The sequence below is a fragment of the Stegostoma tigrinum genome, chromosome 39 (genome assembly GCF_030684315.1).
Source record: "Stegostoma tigrinum isolate sSteTig4 chromosome 39, sSteTig4.hap1, whole genome shotgun sequence".
Taxonomy (NCBI): domain Eukaryota; kingdom Metazoa; phylum Chordata; class Chondrichthyes; order Orectolobiformes; family Stegostomatidae; genus Stegostoma; species Stegostoma tigrinum.
In genome coordinates, this window is record NC_081392.1 from 23,654,189 (window position 1) to 23,674,915 (window position 20,727).

Here is a 20,727-nt window from a genome sequence, read left to right on the forward strand (position 1 = left end):
TCGAGCTCCAGTATTTCTTATTAGTGATGTTTTAGGATTAGTGATGTTTTCCAAAAGAACAATCTAAATGTTTTCACATTTTTGATTCAATCCAACGATATTTCATATTACACAAGGTTGTCACAAAAGAATATTTGATACCAGGCACTTATTAGGACAAGTGACCCAAAACTGGCCAAAGAACTAGGTTTCAAGGAATATCCTGAACAAAGGGACTTTGAAAACCAGGAATGTTTAGGGAGTAAATTCAAGAGCTTATGGCCTTGGAAACTGAAAACATGAAAAAGGTGGGAGAGTTAAAACCAGAAATCTACTGGAGGTTGGAAGTCATGGAGAACAAACGTCTTGAAGGAACAAGCAAAAGAACAGTAGATGCTTGAAAGTAGTAACACTAGCAGAAATTGATGAATAACTCAGCTTATCTGGCAGTGCTTGTGGAGAAAGAGCAGCATTATTGTTTTGTGCCCAGTGACCCTTCTTCAGATATATCTCAGAGGGGTTTGCAGCTGGAGGGACTATCAAACAAAGGAGGTGTGATGACAAAATTTCAAAATAAGGATATGAATTTCAATACCTTGGTGCTTTGCCACCCAGAAAATTTGTATGTTAATGAGCACAGGATGGCAAAACTTGAAGATGTTGAAATGGATGGGTCTGTAAACACACAGGCAGCAGATTTTTGGATCATCTCAAGATTTCAGGAAAGTAGAAATAAGAAGCCAGCCGGGAGCATGTTTGGGGGGTTAAGTCGAGAGGTAACAAAGGAATGGATGAGAGTTTCAGCAGCAGATGAACTGAGATGTTGTCGATGTTGAAATTGTATGTCGTCTTTGTGGTAATGGGCGTCGGGGTGAGTAATGTGGTTGAAAGCTCATCTTGGGGTGAAATATTGCACCATGACTGTGAGCAGTGTCTTACCAGCCAGTTACCAGGGGCAGGGATGGAGTCAATTGTGACGGAGTGGAGTTTGGCTGCCAGCCTGGATTGACATTTAGCATTGTCTATTTAAATGTGATCTACACCCCTTTTCAAACAGGAATGGACTTGGCAGCAGAACTAATTTATGAACCAACTGTCAGCTTTATTAATGCAAAGTGTGGAGAAGTTTACGTTATTAAGTAAAGTACAGTGACAAACTCAGACATCTATTTCCAGTTGAATGTGGGTTACAATGCTTACGTCAAATAACTAGCAGTGAAACAACTTATTGGAATTTTTGCAGCCCCGCTCTTCAAACTGTTTCCTCCGTCTTGGGCTTTTATCTTCTGATTCTCATGGCTTTCCATTGCACAAATGTTTCTTGTGAATCTCTTTTATGCTTGTTGTTTTCTTGATGAACCTCCCTCTCTGCCCAATCACAGTTCATATGAAAAACACTCATCTCACATAACCACGTGGTGTTCTTCATGTTCATAATTATTCCCTTTACATCTTACCTGAGGACTGCTATACCTGGATTTATTACCCTTATTTCACCGCCAATTCTCTATTCGCTGACAGAGTGGTATCAAGAGCTATCTTTAGCTTTGAGCTGTCGGAAGCCTTTTCGATCGCGACTTATTAAAAAAAAACAAAAGAACTGGGATGTTGTAAATCAGGAACAAAAACAAAGTTGCTGGAAAAGCTCAGCAGGTCTGGCAGCATCTGTGAAAGTAAAAAAAAATAAAGTTTCGGGTGCAGTGCCCCTTCCTCAGAGCGACTTAGTAAAACCCCAGGATCGCTAATGTAACAATCTTTCTCATCCAGTTCTCAGTCTCATTTGTCTCAAAATGCAACATTGCGACGACCATCATTAGTTTCTCACAATGCCAACACGAAGCACTGCGCATGCTCCAGCTCACAATGGCGTCTGGGTGATTGATGTCAGTGTGGGACCAATAGGAGCACAGGGTTGCCGTGAATGACCGTGGGGATGTCGCCCAATCGGAATGAAGAGATGGCGGGATCAGTGAAAACCACGTGATCATCCACGAGAGCGGTGTCGAGTCGCTGAGATAACACGGTGTGCAGCTGGATGAACACAGCAGGTCAAGCAGCATCAGAGGAGCGGGAAAGCTGACGTTTCGGGCCTAGATCCTTCGCTGAGACCAAGATTTTTGCAATTGAGGTAAGAGCAGGACACGGTAAAGAAGGTAAAATGGCAGAAAGCGCGAGGGGAGTGATATTCGTATGGGTTTGGAAGTTTTACAAAGACGGATGCACGTCGGAAAACACACATTTGAAATTCCCAGTCTCACGTTTGCAGAAAACAAATCAATGTCTCAGATGGCGATAGGCCCGTGTGACCGCCAGCATCTTTATTGGGGGGCAATGATCTGCGGGGCGCATGCGCGGCAGCTTTGAAACTTGAAAAACACCAAGGAGAAGCTGGGCGCATGCGCAGCCGCCTCTGGCTGAAAGTGAGAAAACAAGGTGTGGGGCTGGAGGAACACAGCAAAACAGGCAGAATCAAAGGAGTAGGGAAGCTGACCTTTTCGGGCCTACACCCTTCAGAAATGGGGGAGGGGAAGGGGATTCTGAAATAAATAGGGAGACAGACAAGTTGAAGAGGTGGGGATGGAGCAGATAAAGGTGAGTGTAGGGAGGGGATAGGCCTATCTAGGGAGGATGAAAGGGTCAGGGGTTGAGATGAGGTTAGCAGGTAAGAAGTGGGGGTGTAGCTTGAGATGAAAGGAGGGGATAGGTGAGAGGAAGAACAGGTTACGGAGGTGGGGATGAGCAGTTGTTTAGTATGACCTGAGCGTAGATGTTCTGTAAAGTGGTTCCCAAGCCTCTGCTTGGTTTCCCTGATTGTAGAGGAGGCCACAGCGGATGCAGTATACCACATTAGCACCTGCATTTGCCATACAGATGGCCTAAAAGCCCTATGCTATTTCCTGTCCTGCAGGTCTGATCAGTGCCCCTCCACTGACCTCCTCTTCTGCCCCCCCCCCCGCCATAGGTGCTTAGGTGAACTCATTCTCACCCTCGACAACTTCTCTATCAACTCCTCCCACACCCTACAGACAGAGGGTGGCCATGGGTACCCGCATGGGCCCAAGCCATGCCTGCCTCTTTGTTGGAACGATCCCTCTTCCGTACCTACACTGGCCCTGAACCTCACCTCTTCCTCCAGTACGTGGATGACTGTATCGGCGCTGCCTTGTGCTCCCCTGAGAAGCTTGAGCAGTTCGTCCTGTTCACCAACACCTCCCACCCCAACCTTAAGTTCACCTGGACCGTCTGTAACACCTCTCTCACATTCCTGGACTTCTGTTTCCGTCTTGGGCAACCATCTAGAAACCGATATCCATTTCAACCCCATTGACTCCGACAGCTACCTAGAATACATCTCCTCCCACCCACTGTCCTGCAAAAATGCCATCTCCTATTCCCAATTCCTTCACCTCCACTGCATCTGCTCCCAGGGTTCCACTCCCGTACATCTCAGATGTCCTTGTTTTTCAAGGACCGCAACCCCAGCCCCCACTTCCTTCCCCCCCCCCCCCCCCCCCCCCCGGCAGTAATCGAGAACGCCCTTGACTGTGTCTCCTGCATTTTTCCACAACTCCTCCCTCACAGCCCGTCCCTGTAATAACAACCGAAAAAGAATCTCCCTCATCCTCACATATCACTCCACCAATCTCCGGATCCAACGCATCATCCTCTGATACTTCTGCCGTCAGCAATCCAACCCCACCATCCAAGACACTTTCCCCTCCCCACCTTGTCTACCTTCCAGAGGGACCGCTCTCTCCGTGACTTCCTTGTCCGCTCCACACTCCCCTCCAGCCCCACCACACCCGACACTTTCACCCGCAACTGTAGGAAGTGCTGCACCTGCCCCCACGCCACCTCCCTCACCCCCATCCCAGGCCCCAAGAAGACTTTTCACATCAAGCAGATGTTCACCTGCACTTCTGCTAATGTGGTATACTGCATCCCCTGTACCTGTTGTGGCCCCCTCTACATTGGGGCAACCAAACGGAGGCTTGGGGACGGCTTTGCAGAACACCTCCGCTTGGTTCGCAATAAACAACTGCACCTCCCAGTTGCAAACCATTTCAACTCCCCGTCACATTCCTCAGACGACGTGTCCATTCTGGGCCTCCTGCAGTGCCACAGCTGTTCCTGCAACCTTCGGCTGGCATCGCAACTCCTATTCTGCCTGGGAAACCTGCAGCCCAATGGTGTCAATGTGGATTTCACAAACTTCAAAACCTCCCCTTCCCCCAACCGCATCCCAAAACTAGCCCAGCTTGTCCCCACCTCCCTAACCTGTTCTTCCTCTCACCTATCCCCTCCTCCCACCTCAAGCTGCATCCCCATTTCCTGCCTACTAACCTCATCCCACCCCCTTGACGTGTTTGTCCTGCCTGGACTGACCTATCTCCTCCCTACCTACCCACGGACACTCACCTTTACCTGCTCCATGCCTGCCTCTTTAACTTGTCTGTCTCCTTTCCACCTATCTTCAATCTGTCTCCCACTCTCTCCCTATTTAGCTCAGAATCCTTTTCCCCCTCCCCCAATTCTGATGAAGGGTCCAGGCCTGAAACGTCACCTATCCTGCTCCAAAGATGCTGCTTGGCCTGCTGTGTTCATCCAGCTCGACACCTTGTTATCTCGGATTCTCCAGCATCTGCAGTTGCCATTACCTCTTATCCAAGAGTTTGTTTCTTCTGGATTTCTTTCCCAGAGTGTGGGATAGTAGCAGCTGGCACTGCTCTTACTCACTTCTGTACTCCCCGATCACCTTTGTCGGTGTCGGTCTCTAATGATGGACACATTTGATCTCTGTAGTATTTTACTGTTACTTCCTTTTACCTTTTTTGTAAATAAATTTTCCCACTGCTGCCCACCCCCTCACCATGTGCTGCTGTCTTACCAGATTAATTTTTGAATGGTATCTTTTACAGCCAGGAAATATACTCCCAGAAAGAGTGCATTTTTCTTCCATTTCAGACCACCAAATTCGACAGCATTTTTATTCTAGTCATTCATTTTGCACTTCTGCAATATTTACTCTGTTTCTCCTTCCACAGATACCAGCAATTGTTGCCAAAGCCCTGTTGCCTGTGGAGAGGGTGATGTTTAACTTTTGTGTGCTGCTGCAGTTCATATGATGAAGGTGCTCCCACAATGCGGTCATTTTGAGAAGTTACAGATCATTGATCTAGCGATACTCAAGAGCTGATGGTGTATGTCCAAATCAACAAACTATTTGTATTTTTATCATGTTTATAATTTCACAAATATTATCAAGAAACCTTTGATTTAAGGCCATATTAGATCAGGCAACCAAAAAGTAACCAAATTTGCAAGTTTTCCTGACTCTCTTAAAGAAGGAAAGCCAACCTAAGAGGTTTATCATGGGACTTCCAGACCATGTTCCCTGGCAACTGTAGAAACAGCCTCCAGGAGTGAAGCAATGATTAAACACACTGTTGGAGTCTGGAACTAAATGAGTTGTCGAAGCCTTGAAGTTGTGTGGTGCAGGGAGATAGGGCTCATCACAGCCAGGAATTTTAAATTGTTGCTTATAAATAGGAGCCTGTGTGGGTCAGGGAGCACAGCAGTGATGGTGAACAGGTCTTGGTGCAAATGAACTTGTGTGCAGCAGAATTCTAAATATTCTTGAGGTTACAGGGATGTTGAATGTGGGAGGCCGTCACTCGGTGAATTTGGATAGTTACATCTAGAGGTAACGCAGGAATAGATGAGAGGTTCAGCAGATGAGCTGAAACTGAGGTGTCACTGTCGGGTCATTGTCACTGAAGTGGAAATAAGTGGTTTTGGTGCAGGGCTCTGCTGTTTACCCTCACCTCACCTCCCCTCAGGAATTCAGCTGTTTGTGAATTTATGGATCGAGTCTGTAATAAGATCAGGAGCCGAGTGCCCGCCGTGACCCAAACTGGGTGTCACTGAGCAGGTTACTGCTGAGTAAGTGCTGCTTAATACTGCTGTTGACAACACCTTCCATCACTTTACTGATGATAGAGAGCAGACTGCTTGAGGGGAAATTGGTCGGGTTGGGTTTGCTGTATTTTTGTCCTGAACAGACCTGGGCAATTTTTCACATTGTCAGTAGATGCCAGTGCTGTAGCAGGACTGAAACAGTTTGGCTTGGAGGCTATAGCAATCTCCAGAGCACTAGTCATTGGTACTATTGCCAGAGTGTTGCCAGGGCCTGTAACCTTTGCACTATCCATCCATTGATTAATATTATTTGAAATGAATCAAATTGGATGAAAACTCATATCTCTGTTGGGGACCTCTGGAGAAGGCTGAGATGGATCATCCAGTTGGCACTTCTGGCTGAAGATTGCTGCAGTCTTATCTTTTGCATGGATAGGTTGGGCTCCTCTGTCAGTAAGGATGGGGATTTTTGACATGCTTCCTCCAGTGAGTTGTTTAATTGTCCATCACCATTCACTACTGGGTGTGGCAGAACTGCAGAGCTTCCATCTGATCTATTGGTTATGGGGTGGCTTTGCTCTAACTCTTGCTGCTTATGTTATTTGGCATGCAGATAGTCCTGTTTGGTAGTTTTACCAGGTTGGCACCTTATTTTTAGGTTTGCCTTGTGCTGTTCTTGGCATGCCCTCCGATACTATCCATTCAACCAGTGTTTGTCCCCTGGATCAATGGCAATGGTTGACTGTAGAGTATGCTGGGCCATGAAGTTACAGATTGTGCTGGAGAAGGTCTGCTACTGTTCGAGTCTCTCACAAAGCCTCATAGATATCTGGTTTTGAGTTCCTGTGTCTGTTCCAAGTCTGTCCCTTTCAGCTGAAGTTCGTGCCAACCAATGCAATGGCAGGTATTCTCAAGTTTAAGATGAGACTTTGTCTCCACAGGACTGTGCGGCGGTTGCTATTACCAATCCTGTCATGGACACATGCCTCTGCAGCTGGGAAATTGGTGACGATTGAGATCAGCTATGTTTTCCCTGTTCGGTGCGTCACCACCTGCTGCAGTCCCAGCCAAGTAGCTTTGTCCTTTAGGACCCGACCTTCCTGATTGGTAATGCTCCTGCAAACTACTCCTGATGGTGGGCATTGAGTACGTTTAGTGCTATTCACACTCTCTCTCAGTGCTTCCTCCAAGTGCTGTTCAACATGGATGAGATTTTTAAATTAAAATTCACTCTTGGGATGTGGAAATTGCTGGCTGGACCAGTGCTTATTGCCCAGAAGGCAGTTAACAGTCAACCACATCGCTGTGGGTTTGGAGTCACATGTGCCATCCTTACCTGGTCTGGATGACCTTTCCCGCAAGGACATAAGCAAACCAGATGGGTCTTTCCTGACAATTGGCAATGGTTTCATGGTCATCAGTAAACTCTTAATTTCAGATCATTATTTACTTTGTGTTTCACCATCTGCCATGGCAGGATGCGAACCCAGGTCCCCAGAATGTTGTCTGGGTCTCTGGATTAATCTAGCAATAATACTGCTGCCGATTTATCAACCGAGGGGAGGACGGTACGTGGTAATCACCAGGAGCCATGAGACTTCCAGCCATCAGAGTCAATGTTGAGTGCTCCCAGGTCAAATAATCTGGTCAGAATAGCACTGTGCTGCCACATCTGCCAGGACAGGCCTTCACTAAGGACAGTGATGGTGATGTGTTTCATTGTTTGTAAGGTGTTTCCATGAGTCTGATGCTGTTTCTTGACTCGTCTTTGAGTCGGCTCTCCAAATTTTGCCACTAGCCCCCAGATATTATTAAGCAGGAGTTTGCTGTGTTGATAGGGCTGATTCTGCAGTTGTCTTTCCTCGTTCCTTTGTAGATGCCAAGCTACCCAGTTTCATTGCTTTGTTGAGACTTTGCAGTGATTTGCAATTGAGTGGCTTGCTGAGGTTGGAAATTTTTTTTCCCTGAAGGACATTAGTTTTTTTGTTTTCTGCCACTTAGCAATGGTTCCATGGCAACAGTTGATTCTTAGTTCCATTTTTTTCATTAAATTCAAATTCCACCTGCTGATTTCATGAATTCAAATTTCATCTGCTGAGATGGGATTAGAGGCCTGACTTCTGTTGTACATTTTTAATATTCTGGATAAAAGTTTAATTCAGCAGGTTTGTTCACTCATTTTTTAAATATCGCTAACACAGGCATTCTTTGCAAAACACGTCCATCATCTGTCTCCTCCATCCTCCCCTCCAGCAGCAAGTGAGGGAGACACATGGAGTTTCTATGTTACTGGATTGTCTCAATCTTAATTAGCTGCCTCTGCTGCTTCCCTCTCTTCCACGAGCCCACCAAACCAAATTACCTGGCACGTTGCTCCTTGTTTTAGGCTTAAACTTGCATCTTTGTCCAGTCTCATGTCAAGCCTTATCAAAGCTCATCTTAACCCTTTGACCTATTCTCCCTAAACTACAAATATTCCAACTCTTATTTCTCCTCCTCCTCCTCGCCTCTTTCCCCCATGCCAATTCACAGATATTGTTACTTGTTCTGTCTGTTTCTCTTTTCTGGTTATGTCCTCCTCACCCATTCTGTTTAAAACCAATATTTGACCTCACCGTCATTGGAAAATCCCACTCCATCTCCACTCTCTCTCTTTCCTGTCTGAAACCCATGTAGTTGATGCCCTTCAAGGATCTATCCTTGGCCCATCCTGTTTCTCACCAACATACTGCCAGGATGTGAGATCTTCCACAAGCACTGTGTTGGGTTTCGCATGTATTCGACAATGTTCAGATCTAACTCCCTCCATCACTCTTCTTTGCTCCACTGTTACTCAATTATAAAACTGCTTATCATGCTTCCACTACTTGATTAGCTGAAATTTCCTCCAATGACACTTTGTGATCGTTAAACACATTGCCTTCAGTTGTTATTATTACAAATTACTTTTCCTTACTACTGTACTGAATCCATCCCTCTCGCTGGGAACTGTCTGAGGCTGAACTGCACCCTTCTCAATAATGCTCTCATATCTGGCCTCAAGATGAACATCTTACCGTACATCTTCTCAATCACAAATGCCAGAAATTTCGATCTCTAAAATGCTCCTTCTCTCCTCCTCACTGTAGCTCACTTGCGACTGAAACCCGTTGCCCTAAAATTGACGATTCCAAAAGAGAACCCTCTCTTCTCTGCCTGATCAAGAATCTGCTCGCACGATGAGAAATATTCCCTCAGCGTTTATCCCCTCAACTCCCTTGAGAATTCCGTATTTTTAATTAGATCATGTCTCATTCTTCAAGAAAATCTCTAGGTAGTATATTCCAGGCCTGTTTAGTCTCAGCTTAAAACATAATCCCTCCAAACCAGTGATCATCTTCTCTGAAATGCCTCCAGTGAAGTGATATACTTGCTCGAATAAATGGACCAAAAAAGCTGCTCGCATTCCTCCAGATGTTGTCTTGCCAGCAATTTGTACATTTGTCCAAAGACATGTATTCCAAACTCTTATACTACAAACACCTTGACATAAGGGATAACATCCCATGACCCTTCCCGATTACCTGTTGCAACTGTGTGCTTGCTTCATGCTTCCTGCACAATTATACATGAATCCTTTTATGTCGCAGTTTTTACCTTTTTAAATAACACGATTCTTTGGTCATCTCCTCAGAAATAAACAACTTCATGTTTTCCCATATTATACTCCATCTGCCAACTTGTCGCCCATTTATCAATATCTCTCCACAAACTCTAACCCTCATGGAACTTGACCGTTATCCCTTTTTATGAGATCCTTCCTCATTCTTCTCACCTTTTGGGAGCACTAGGCAACATGACACACACGTAATTGCTGCCTTTTTAAGGGGCATTCTTTCAAATGACTGGGAGAAGCTTACTGCCCATTTCTCAGAATCGAGACAACTTGTTCATCAAGTTGCATTGGGCTGGAAAAGCTGATGTCTCATTGTGGCAGTGCAGCAGCACAGAAGGAAAGAAAAGGCAGCAAATCCTGCTGCCTGCATCTCACTAATTCTTGGCCATTCTTTGCCTTGTGTCAAACACCTGTTGATCTGTTCAGTGACATGAAGCCCCAATGTGGAAATTCCGAGAAACCCAAATAGATTTCCCCAGAATCAACTGCTGACCCCCACAAGGGATAATGTGCAGCAGGAACAATGCAGTTATCCTCGGCCAGGAGGAGGGGATGTTGTGAATTTCTACTCGGACTGACAGTGATGGATTTTATGAATTTGTGTTACAGGATATTATAAGTGGACTTTCAGGTGGGAAGCTCAATAATTGTAACACCAAACTGACAGAATTACTCAATTCATCAGGACCTGGGTATTCGCATTGTGTGAGTATTGTGTTCCTGCTCATTCCCATTTGCTGTGTAAAATTCCTCTCTTATTACTCCATTCTCTCAATAGATCTTTCCTACAACTTTTTCAATATATGTCCTGTAGTCCTTTTTTATGGCCAGTTGAGTGTACATCTTACCATCCTAATGTTTATCTTTTGTAAACACCTCCTATCAAAGGTCCCCTCAAAATCCTTTGTTACAAGGAGATCACTCTCAGGTTCCCCAAGCACCTGATTCCCCAATGACAGTTTGTTTCCTCTGTGTAAGGCACTCATCTGGATTGTGTTGGAACATTTTCCACTTACCTGCATGAGTACAGCCCCAACAATATTAAAGAAAGGTAACATCCTCCACATGAAGCGCTCTGTCAGAGTGGTGTCCCATCCGCCACATTCAACATTCCCCTCTACACCACCGACGCACAGTGGCATCACTGCTCCAAAGGTAAAGTCACCATTGTCCTACCTGACCATAGGGCTGGTGTAACCCAAAGATTAGCACACCCCAGGCGAGGGGAGAGGTTGAGAAGGAGAGTCTGTCTATTGTAGATTGATATTCTCAATATGTACCAGCAATGTCTAAGTCACATGGAATTATAATAAAAAAACCCTAACCATGCAACTAAAAACCCTCTTCCTACAAACCATTCTGTTAAATCTCCTCTGCCCCCTATCAGGGACCATCCCATCCTTCACAGTGTGTGGGGGATCTTTGGTTTGCACAGACTCAGCTCATCTCTGTTCCTGTCTGTGATGTCATCATGCTGTGACAATGGCACTGAACCTCACTGTGTGTGAGGGTGGTAGGCACCGAGATCCTCATAGCGTTTAAGGCATATTTAGATGTACACTTGTGATGCCAACGCAGACAAGTCTCTGGGCCAAGTACTGGAAAATTAGATTAGAATAGCTAGGTGGTGGTTTTTAACTGGCACAGGCTGGATGGGCCACAGAGCCTTTTTCTGTACTGTAAACCTCCAAGACACCTCACATAGGAACATGCCCAGCAATGTTTCAAGCCATTTCAGAAAATGAGATATTAGAATAAATGACTCAGGATTGGTCAGTATTTTCAGGAGAAAAGTGAGGTATAGAGGTAAAGTAGTTTACCTCGAAATTGTGGAGCCTGAAGCCCAGGAAGTTGAAAGTGCCACCATCAAGTGGATGTATAAAAATAAGGATTGTATTAGAGGAAAGAAATGTTGTTCTTGTATCATCCATTTGTGAGGCTGGGTGATATTAAAGACAGGAAGGGTTCTGAGACTGGAGAAGACTACACAGATAGGGACAAGTGAGCTTGGATGAGATTACAGAAATGGGGAAGATTGTGAGGCTGGAGAGACCTCTAGACAAAGGGAGGTTTGTGAGGGTAAATACAATTATACAGCTGAAGAAGTTTGTGGGCTGGAGGAGATTAGAGATAAGGTGGTTTGTGGTAATAGAAAATACCACTTTCTCCAAATTGAATAAAAATGGGCAATCAATATTAGTCTGTGCAGCAAAGACCACATCCCATAAGTAAATTAAAGTATGGTGGGTCTCTGGTTTGGAGAGAGCTAACAGAATCTCAGATAATTCTCCATTGTAGCAATGTTTGGTAACCGTAGAATACAACATTCAGATAATTGGCAAATAATGCAGGGTGAAAATGTGAAGATTACTTGATTACAGCAAGTTCCCAGGATCTGGAACAGTCTGAATGGCAGCTGGATGCAGATTTAGCAGTTATTCTCAAAAGAGAGTTGGGATTTAACTTTTCAAGGAATGATGGACAAATGGCGGGGGAATTGGGTCAGATTTGCAGCACCTCCCAGAGTGAGAGTGAAGCCTTTGACAGGGTTCCACATGGTAGACGGATGAGTAATGTTAGATCACATGTGATTCAGGAAGAGCTTGCTATTTGGAAACAAAATTGGCTTAGTTATGGGAGAGAACATGGTGCTGGAGGATTTTTCAGAGTGGAGTTCTGTGACCAGCGGTGCTCCACAGCAATCGGTGCAGGGTCCACTTTTGTTTCTCATTTAGATTAATGATTTGGATGAGAATTTAAGGGACAAGATTAGTAAGTTTGCAGATGATACTAGAATTAATGGTTAGTGAAGGTTATCTAAGATGACAGCGAGATCTTGATCAATTATGTCAATGAGTTGAGGAGTGGAGGATGAAGTTCAATCTGAATAAATGCAAGACATTGTATTTCGGTAAAATGAACTAGAGTAGAACTTGCACAATTGATGGGTGCACCCAGGGTAGTGTTATGGAACAGAGAAATGCTGAGATTCACGTACGTAATTCTTTGAAGTTTATGTAGACGAGTAGTCAGGCTGGTTAATATGTTGTTTAGCACACTTGCTTTCATTGCTCAGACCTTTGAGTCTCAGAATTGGGATGTTATGTTGAGTTTGTACAGGACATTGTTTCGGCTTCATTTGAGGTATTGTGTGCAGCTTTGGTCGCCCTGTTACAGGAAGGACATTATTATTGAACTGGAGACAGTTCAGAATAGACTTGCTGGGAAGTTGCCAGGATTGGAGGGCTTGATTATCAAATAGATGGCCAAAGCTAAGACTTTTCTCACTGGAGCATAAGGGGTTACGGAGTGGCCTTGAGAGGTTCATAAAATCATGAGGGCACAGATTATGCGAATAGCAAGGGTTTATTCCCAAGGTTGGGTGATTTCAAGACAAGGGGACATGTGTGTAAGGTGAGAGGAGAAAGACATATTTAAAAAGACATGAGGGATATTTTTATTTTTATGGAGTTGTCCACCTTTGGAACAAACTTTCAGAGGAGGTGGCAGATACAGGTACAGTCACATTGTTTAAAAGACATTTGAATAACGACATAGATAAGAGAGGTTTAGAGGAGTATATGCCAGATGCAGGCAGATGTGATCAGTTTAAATATAAAACTTATGTATTTAATATACGTTTCAAAATTCTAAATTGGAGTAAGGCCAACTTTGACATTATTGGGCAAGAACTTCCAAAAGATGATCGGGAGAGGTAATGTGCACGTCAAGGAATGCCTGGAAAGTGGGAGGCCATCAAAACTAAAATAAGGAGAGCCCAGACACAATATGTTCCTGTTCATGTGAAGGGCAAGGCTGGTAAATGTGGAGGATACTGGCTGACTGGAGAAATTGAGGCTGTGGTCAAGAAAAAGAAGGCAGCGCATGTCAGGTTATGACAGCAGGAACTGGGTCAATCCCTCGAAGTATAACGGCAGTTGCAGTATACTCAAGAGAAATGAGGATGGCAAAAAGGACACATGAGCTATCTTTGGCAAATTGAGTTAAGGGGAATCCCAAGAGATTCTGAAACTTCATTTGGGACAAAAAAGCAACTAGGGAGAAAATAGGGCCCCTTTAAAGATCAACAAGGCTGTCTGTGTGGAACTGCAGGCTGAGATAGTGAATGAGTATTTCGCATTAGTATTTACTGCAGAGAAGGATATGGAAGTGAGAGAGCTTGGAAACATAAATAATGAGTTGTGAAAAGTGTCCATATTACAGAGGCCTAGGTGCTGGACGTCTTAAAATGCATAAAGGTGGATAGGTTACTGGCACCTGATCAGGTGTTACCCAGAAACTCTGGCAGAAGCTACGGAAGTAATTGCTGGCCCCTTGCTGAGGTATTTGTATCACTGACACTAGTGAAGTGCCAGAAGGCTGGGTGGGTAATGTGGTGCCATTCTTTTAGGAAAAGCCAGAGGACCATCGGCCGTTGAGCCTGATGTCAGTGGTGGGTAAATTGCTGGAGGGGATTCTGAGGGACAGGGTTTGCATGTGTTTGGAGAAACAAAGACTGATTAGGGATAGCCAACATGGCTTTGTGTGTGGGAAATCTTGTCTCACTAACTTGACTGAGTTTTTTGAAGAAGTGACAAAGAAGATTGCTGATGGCAAAGCAGTGGACACTGTCTGTTATGGACTTCAGCAAGGCATTTGCCCAAGCTCCACATGGTAGACTGGTTAGCAAGATTAGATCAAATGAAATCCAGGGATAGTTAGCTATTTGAAACAAAATTGGCATGAAGTTAGGAGACAGGATCATGGCGGGGGAGTGGTTTCAGTCTAGAGTACTATGAACAGCAGTGTGCTGCAAGGATCGGTGCTGGGTCCACTGCTTTTTAATCATTGATACAAATCATGTGGAATGAATATTGGAGGAATGGTTAGTAAGTTTGCAGATGACACTAAAATTGTTGTTGTAGGAGACAGCAAAGGAGTTTACCTCCCAAGTACAATGGGAACGTAATCAGATGAGTCGATGGGCCGAGGAGTGATAGAAATAAGTTTAGCTCAGATAAATGTGAGCAGTTGCATTATGGTAATGAAAATCAGGGCAGGACTTAAACAGTTAATGATGAGGTCCTGGGGACTGTTATGCAACAGAGACTCCTTAGGGTGCAGGTGCACAGTTCCTTGAAGGTGGATTGCAGGTACAGAAGGTAGTGAAGATGATATTTGCTATACTTGCATTTATTGGTCAGTGTATTGAGTGTAGGAGTTGGGAGGTCATGTTATAGGCTGAACAAGGCATTGATTATGCTGCTTTTGGAATATTGTTCAGTTCTGGTCTCCCTGCTATAGGAATGATGCTGTTAAATTTGCAGGGTGCAGAAAAAATTTACAAGGATGTTGCAAGAAGTGGAAGTTTTGAGCTGTCGGGAGAGGCTGAATATACTGTGGCTGTTTTCCCTGGAGCATTGAAGGCTGAGGGGTGACCTTATAGAGGTTGTTAAAATTATGGCGGGCGTAGGGTGAATGGCCAAGATTGTTTCCACAGGATAGGAGAGACTAGAACTAATAACACTGGCTTAAGCTGAGAGGGAAATTCTTAAAAAGGGAATCAAAAGAACTGCAGAATGCTGTAAATGTGGAAAAGCTCAGCAGGTTTGGCAGCATCTGTGGAGGAGAGAAGTTTTCGGGGTCTGACGAAGGGTCACCTGTCCCGAAACGTTAACTTTTTTCCTCCTCCACAGACGCTATCAGGCCTGCTGAGCTTTTCCAGCAAGTTTGTTTTTTTTAAAGGGCAAATGGGTGGTACCTGTGTAGAATGAGCTGCCAGAGGAACTGGTGGAAGCTGGGACAATTACAACATTTAAAAGGTATGTGGATGGGTGTGTGAATAGGAAGGTTTTAGAGGATTATGGGTCAAATGTTTGCAAATGGGATTAGATTAATTTAGGATATCTGGTCAGCATGGACAACTGGGACCAAAGGGATTGTTTCGTGCTGTACAACTCTGACTAAGCATTTTTTTGTTTTCATTTCAGATTTCCACAATTTTACTTGCGCACTATTATTTGTCTTTGAAGGATCGAAAGGTTGAGTTACAGATTTATACAATGCCTGTCCTTCCTCCCTGGCTCTCCCACCTCTCTCTCGGTAGGTTTGTGCAAACATTGACTGGATCCTTTACCCGGAGGATATCTATGAATTTAATTTGTTCTAATGATAAGCCAGCATATTCCCCAAGTGTCGCTCCACAAATGTCCAGAGAATTTCTCAGTTTCACAATCTGTGTGTTTGTCTGGTTTCTTGCTCTCACTGCACTTAGTTGCTGTTTGAAAGTATAGTCTGCAGCTGGAGAATTCGAACTGTTCCACATCCAGGACTGACAGTCACTTTGTTTATCACAACCCAATTTTCTCAGGATTTTGAACATTGAAGGAAAAAGCAGCACTCACACTGGGGAGAAATACATATGGTCTGTGTGTCGAAGAGTCTGTGAAGATTCATCTGAAATGTCCGAATACCAGCGCAGTGACACTGGAGAGAGACTGTGGAAATGGGCAGATTGCAAGAAGGAATTTCTTCATCCATCCCGGCTAGAAACTGACCACCAGAGTCACACTGGAGAGAGACCATTCACCCGCTCTGCTTGTGGAATGGGATTCACTCAGTCATCAAACCACCTTAAACACCAGGGAGTTGACCCTGGAGAGAAAACATTTATTTGCTCGGAATGTGGGAAAGCATTCACTCAGACACCTCAACTGCTGATACACCAGCAAATCCACACTGGAGAGAGACCATTGGCCTGTTCTGTGTGTGGGAAAGGCTTTGCCGACTCAAATTCCCTTCATACACCACCGAGTTCACTCTGGGGAGAGACCATTCATGAGCTCCGAGTGTGGGAAGGGATTCACTGTCATCCAAACTGGTAACACACCAGCGAGTTCAGAGAACCACAGTTGAAGGAAGTTGCTGTCACTCTCACTATCAAATGAACCATGGTTTTGGGCTGTTTGAGATGTTACTGATCCCTGCTCAAGTAAGGGTGCTGGTAATTATGAATAAAATGTTAGTAACAGTTGTGTAAGGTAGAGCTTGGAAATAGTCACATTGTCACGACGCATCGACACATTCACACTGACTGAAGACTGTCGACCCCGCACAGTATGTGAAATGGGATTTCCTGGTTCATCAGGACTGGTTAACTACCAGCAAATTTCTGAATGAGTTGATTGGTTTGAATACAGCTAACAGCAGAATCCAAAACCATGTGTTTTGGGCTTGTTTCTGGAGATCATAGAATCCCTCCAGTGTGGAAGCAGAACATTTAGCCCGTCAAGTCCGCACTGAACTTACGGGGAATGACGTACCCAGACCCTGCCTGCGTGAGTTTCCTCCAGGTGCTCCGGTTTCCTCCCACAGTTCAGAAATGTGCAAATTATGTAGATTGACTATGCTAAATTTCCCATTGTGTCAGGTGTGCAAAATGCAGGGATAGGGTAGGGTATGAGAGTAAGTGGGATGCACTTTGGAGGGTCAGTATGGACTGAATGGCCATCGTCCACACTGTAGGAATTCTGTGATGATCTTGATGGCCGTTTATTTGTTAGTTATGCCTGCACACCTTTTACAATGATGGATTTTGTTGCTCTCCACAGACACTTGTTTATTGGAAGCAATGTAATCTTTCATTTTGTGGATAAAAATCAAAGGAAAGTGTCTTTTTAAATCCCAACAAAGGATTGGGATGAGTCATGTACTATAATCCCTGATTGCATTTTCCCAATTGGCGATGAAACCTGGTAATTATTGTGACTCCGTCCGGGGGTCGTGGGGGTGCATGGGTGGTGGGGAATGCAATCTCTTCAGCTCTTTGCCTGGTGTCTATAGCAGTGATGGATCTCATGGTGAATACATAAACCAAGACACTATGATTTCTAGTATATATTTTCTTCTTAGTCTTCTGTCCATTACTCCCTAGAGTCTGTGAGATACTGTTCGGGGGACCTAGGTTTGAATCCATCTGGAAATAAGAATCTGATGATGACCATGAATCTGTTGTCATTGTTGGAAAAAACCTATGTCCTTTAGGGAAGGAAACTGCCATTCTTATCCAGCGATGTCATCATCCCATGAAAGAATTTTTTTTTAAAATTAATTTAAAAAAACTCCTGCAAATGTACTTATCTCTGTCTTAATTTATTTGACAGCTGCCAGTTCAAACTGGTTGATGGTCACGTTTGATCAGGTTGTGGCCATTTCCTGGTTGAAACCATAGTTGTTCTCCTCGGAACAGTGCTTGCTCTGACATGTTTGAAAAAAAAACCTCATCCCACTTACGAGCCAGATAGCAAAGTTGACCATATCCCAATGCTGCGTACCATGAAAGCGAAATTCTTCGTCGTCTTATCCACTTGTGTTGTTATTTCAGAGAGCTGTGGACTTGAACCTCCCAAACTCCCGAACACCTTTTCAGAATTTCATCAAACTAACCCCCAATGGCAGGAATGGACAGGGTCAGCTTGGATTGATGATTATAATTCAGGCTCAACAAATCTACTGGAGCATTTTGAAGATGTAGTGAGTGTGAGCACCTCTCTGTACTGTAGTGATACAGATTCCCTGATCCAGATTACCCCCAAATGGCTGACTGACAGTGTCAAAGTTCCTGGGCTGATATTGATTGATTCCTTGGACATGCTGTGTCAGGATCTCCTGACTGAATCCTGTCTCCCTTGCCCTGACTGAGAACTGTTTCCCTGAGAATTTGAGATGTGACCATTTGTTTGAAACAAATGCATTAGTTGCCACAGCTGCTGACCAGCCCTTAACTGACTGCTGGTAATAAGTGATAAGCTGCCTGGCTTATGCCTGCAGTAAACAACCAGGCAAGACAGGAGCACTGAGAGGCATTAGGTTCCACTTGAAACATCAAAGTGCAAAAATGCCAGGGAAAGGCAGAGATCTTGTGCCAGGCCCTGAGCAGAACATGTCTCAGGTGCTGAAAAGCATGGAGAGTTCTGACAGCAAGAATGTACTTTTGTGGACAGGCAATTCTGCATCTTGATGTAGCATTTTTATTTCACTCTGGCTCATTTTGCTAGATCTGCAAATATCTGTTGGTCTGGCTAATGTGAGAATTGGCTTTCGGCGTAATATGCCACTGACTTGGTCATTTGCAATTGTGTCCCACATCAGTGAGTCAGTATTCTGATTAAACTCTCAGGCCTCGACTTGAGAAAAATAAAGCAGCCGCATGCACACTGGTTTGATTGGTTGCTCTTGCGCTCAATTGAAAAACATGCCTTGCCTGTCATAAACTTTCCTGGCTCCCAAAATATCTCATTCAATACATCCAAGTCATCGTCATCACCAAATTCAAAACTATTGAATTCTTTGATAGCTTTTTTTTTGAAATGCTATTTGTAATGAGGTAGTGTTGGATGCCATGTGTGAATATTCAGGGATGGTGTTGGTGGAAAGGTGCAGCATGTACCAGGGATGAGGCGATAATATTCAGAGCAAGTGCTGAACATGCAGAAAAGGAGAGATTAACGTTTACCTTGGAACAAGCATATTTAGAGAAAGTTGGGTGAAAGTGCTGAGAAAGCATTTTAGTGGCACGGTGGCTCAGTGTTTAGCACTGCTGCCTCACAGCACTTGGACCCGGGTTCAATTCCACCCTTGGGTGACTGCCTGTGTGGAGTTTGCACATTCTCCCCGTGTTTGCGTGGGTTCCCTCCCACAGTCCAAAGATGCAGGTGAGGTGGATTGGCTGTGCTAAATTGCCTGCTGTATTCAGGGAGGGGTACATTAGGAGGGTTATAGGTCTGGCTGGGATGCTGTGAGGTTTGGTGTGGACTTGTTGGGCCGAACAGCCTGTTTCCACACTGTAGGAATTCCCTGATATTGGTTCGAGAGCATTGAGCATATCCCAGCATATAGTTCTTCAGGGATAGGAACATCAAATGCAGGAGAATCTGAGATAACAAGTGTTTAGGCTGAGGATTTTTCAAGTTTTCATCAGTCTGTTTTTAAAATTGGTTTAATAAGTCTGCACCATTCCTGGAAACACTGCAATACCAGGCTGATGCATGGAGAGCACAGAGCAAGCTCCTAATCCAAATCCCACCTCATAGGGTCCTTAAGTAAAGGACATAGCAGATATTAATGCTAATAAGAACAGATGCTTTTTCTGTGGTGTTGCCTCCACACTGAGACCGATTAAAAACGATCCCAACCATCACCATCGCTGAGGCCGACCCTCAGCACATTAAAGAACCACGAAGTGTGAACACTTGGTATAACAGACACTTGATCTTATTTTCCATCAGCCTGATTGTGTGCACAGACTTGTAAATCACTGCGGATAGTTTTTACTGTTGTTCCCGTACTCCTGGGCTTCCTAACCGGGGCAGACAAGTCAGTTTGCACCAGCACTTTTTCATCACTTTTTCTATAAAACTGCTTCGTAGTGTATGTAGATCATCGGAAATGTACCAATCGGATCAGGTAGGGCAGAGCTGACGTCACTAACAAGCCTCATCAACCAGTTCCATGACTAGCGGCGGGTCAGTGAGATTGCAGCAACAATCGGTACAGAACTGCACACTCAGAGATTGTCCCAGCACAGAGGAAGGTGCTTCAGCGTGTCACTGTCTGCATCAGCTGTCTGTACGGGTAACTTCACCAGTCCCACCTGCCATGCTCTTCCCGATGCCCTGTAAATCTCTCATCATTCAACTCTCTCCTGAGGGCCACAAATGATTCTGCTTCCAGCGCCCTCTCAGGCAGTGCCCAGCCAGCAGGAACCACTCGCTGAAGATGGTGGGTCTACCTCCTTTGATACATGTGACTCTTTGTTACAAATAAAGGCGAATCACTATCCCCTGCCCTCCAAATCCATCCCACACCGTCTGTTTCTTTGGAATGTGTAACTGTCTGCAGTGCCAACGTGCCTGCAGTTGCTAAAAGGGTCTGATTTTTGTGCCGTTCAATTCTGTGCACTAAACAAACTGAACTGTTAGCAATGCATAAAACTGCCTGCCTCTTCCCAAATCAAATCAAATACTTGAAACAAATTCTAATTCTGATCAAGTAATATGCCTGTCCGGAAGTACTGTGTCAGTTACAAACAGAATTACTTAGACGAATCCATCTGACCTGAAATATATGAAATCTGGTCCCCAAATCACTCCAACATCCCTGACGTCACTCCCCTC

The 20,727-nt window shown here is 44.6% G+C and overlaps 1 long non-coding RNA gene and 1 other non-coding gene across 2 annotated transcripts; one reads left to right on the top strand and one right to left on the bottom strand.

The window, feature by feature from the left end:
* Positions 1 to 1,946: 1,946 nt before the first annotated feature.
* On the top strand, positions 1,947 to 16,592 carry LOC125447864 (uncharacterized). Its single transcript, XR_007246619.2, has 4 exons — positions 1,947 to 2,107; positions 5,025 to 5,180; positions 10,163 to 10,258; positions 15,544 to 16,592. It is a non-coding gene; the product is annotated as an uncharacterized LOC125447864 (long non-coding RNA).
* Positions 16,593 to 19,554: 2,962 nt separating this feature from the next.
* Positions 19,555 to 19,740, bottom strand: LOC125447895 (U2 spliceosomal RNA). Its single transcript, XR_007246624.1, has one exon. It is a non-coding gene; the product is annotated as a U2 spliceosomal RNA (small nuclear RNA).
* Positions 19,741 to 20,727: the final 987 nt, after the last annotated feature.